Raw genomic sequence first — 2,500 nt, 5'->3', positions numbered from 1 at the left:
TGCTCCGCCATTCAACAAGATCATGGCTGATCTGGCCGTGGACTCAGCTCCACTTACCCGCCCGCTCCCCGTAACCCTTAATTCCCTTATTGGTTAAAAATCTATCTATCTGTGACTTGAATACATTCAATGAGCTAGCCTCAACTGCTTCCCTGGGCAGAGAATTCCACAGATTCACAACCCTCTGGGAGAAGAAATTCACGAAGGAAGACACAAATAACCTTCCGGAAATACTCGGGGACCGAGGGTCTAGCGAGAAGGAGGAACTGAAGGATATCCTTATTAGTCAGGAAATTGTGTTGGGGAAATTGATGGGATTGAAGGCCGATAAATCCCCGGGGCCTGATAGTCTGCATCCCAGAGTACTTAAGGAAGTGGCCCTAGAAATAGTGGATGCATTGGTGATCATTTTCCAACAATCTATCGACTCTGGATCAGTTTCTATGGACTGGAGGGTAGCTAATGTAACACCACTATTTAAAAAGGAAGGGAGAGAGAAAACGGGTAATTATAGACTGGTTAGTCTGACATCAGTAGTGGGGAAAATGTTGGAATCAATTATTAAAGATGAAATAGCAGCGCATTTGGAAAGCAGTGACAGGATCGGTCCAAGTCAGCATGGATTTATGAAAGGGAAATCATGCTTGACAAATCTTCTGGAATTTTTTGAGGATGTAACGAGTAGAGTGGACAAGGGAGAACCAGTGGATGTGGTGTATTTGGACTTTCAAAAGGCTTTTGACAAGGTCCCACACAAGAGATTGGTGTGCAAAATTAAAGCACATGGTATTGGGGGTAATATACCGACGTGGATAGAGAACTGGTTGTCAGACAGGAAGCAGAGAGTCGGGATAAACGGGTCCTTTTCAGAATGGCAGGCAGTGACTAGTGGGGTACCGCAGGGCTCAGTGCTGGGACCCCAGCTATTTACAATATACATTAATGATTTAGACGAAGGAATTGAATGTAATATCTCCAAGTTTGCAGATGACACTAAGCTGGGTGGCAGTGTGAGCTGTGAGGGGGATGCTAAGAGGCTGCAGGGTGACTTGGACAGGTTAGGTGAGTGGGCAAATACATGGCAGATGCAGTATATTGTGGGTAAATGTGAAGTTATCCACTTTGGTGGCAAAAACACAAAGGCAGAATATTATCTGAATGGCGGCAGATTAGGAAAAGGGGAGGTGCAACGAGACCTGGGTGTCATGGTACATCAGTCATTGAAAGTTGGCATGCAGGTACAGCAGGCGGTGAAGAAAGCAAATGGTATGTTGGACTTCATAGCGAGGGGATTTGAGTATAGGAGCAGTGAGGTCTCACTGCAGTTGTACAGGGCCTTGGTGAGGCCTCACCTGGAATATTGTGTTCAGTTTTGGTCTCCTAATCTGAGGAAGGACGTTCTTGCTATTGAGGGAGTGCAGCGAAGGTTCACCAGACTGATTCCCGGGATGGCAGGACTGACATATGAAGAAAGACTGGATCGACTGGGCTTATATTCACTGGAGTTTGGAAGAATGAGAGGGGATCTCATAGAAACATATAAAATTCTGACGGGACTGGACAGGTTAGATGCGGGAAGAATGTTCCCGATGCTGGGGAAGTCCAGAACCAGGGGTCACAGTCTAAGGATAAGGGGTAAGCCATTTAGGACCGAGATGAGGAGAAACTTCTTCACCCAGAGAGTTGTGAACCTGTGGAATTCCCTACCACAGAGAGTTGTTGAGGCCAGTTCATTGGATATATTCAAGAGGGAGTTAGATGTGGCCCTTACGGCTAAAGGGATCAAGGGTATGGAGAGAAAGCAGGAAAGGGGTACTGAGAGAATGATCAGCCCATGATCTTATTGAATGGTGGTGCAGGCTCGAAGGGCCGAATGGCCTACTCCTGCACCTATTTTCTATGTTTCTATGAGGGAGAGAGAGAGACAATAAAAAATTTCAGCGGTGATGACAGGAAGTACTTCTTCACACAAAGGGTGCTGGGAATCTGGGATTCTCTCCTCCCAAAGGCAGTGTAAGCAATTGGAGCTTTTCAGACCGAATATAGTAGATTTTGTTGGGTAAGGGTATCGGGACACGGAGCGAAGGCGGGGAGAGGGAGTTAATATGCAAATCAGCCCTGATCTAATAGCACAGTGTAATAGGCTCGAGGGGCTGAATGGGCCTCCTCCTGTTCCTGTGTAATAGGCTCGAGGGGCTGAATGGGCCTCCTCCTGTTCCTGTGTAATAGGCTCGAGGGGCTGAATGGGCCTCCTCCTGTTCCTGTGTAACAGGCTCGAGGGGCTGAATGGGCCTCCTCCTGTTCCTGTGTAACAGGCTCGAAGGGCTGAATGGGCCTCCTCCTGTTCCTGTGTAACAGGCTCGAAGGGCTGAATGGGCCTCCTCCTGTTCCTGTGTAACAGGCTCGAAGGGCTGAATGGGCCTCCTCCTGTTCCTGTGTATAACAGGCTCGAAGGGCTGAATGGGCCTCCTCCTGTTCCTGTGTAACAGGCTCGAGGGGC

General features: G+C 48.1%; 1 protein-coding gene across 1 annotated transcript in view; it reads right to left on the bottom strand.

The window, feature by feature from the left end:
* Nucleotides 1–2,500, bottom strand: part of LOC139235704 (X-linked retinitis pigmentosa GTPase regulator-interacting protein 1-like) — a 118,075-nt gene that overhangs the window by 28,527 nt on the left and 87,048 nt on the right. The gene's annotated exons all lie outside the window — the stretch shown is intronic.

Source organism: Pristiophorus japonicus, chromosome 23 (assembly GCF_044704955.1).
Source record: "Pristiophorus japonicus isolate sPriJap1 chromosome 23, sPriJap1.hap1, whole genome shotgun sequence".
NCBI lineage: Eukaryota > Metazoa > Chordata > Chondrichthyes > Pristiophoridae > Pristiophorus > Pristiophorus japonicus.
The sequence above is the reverse complement of the archived record's forward strand: the minus strand, read 5'-3'. Positions and strand labels throughout refer to the sequence as shown.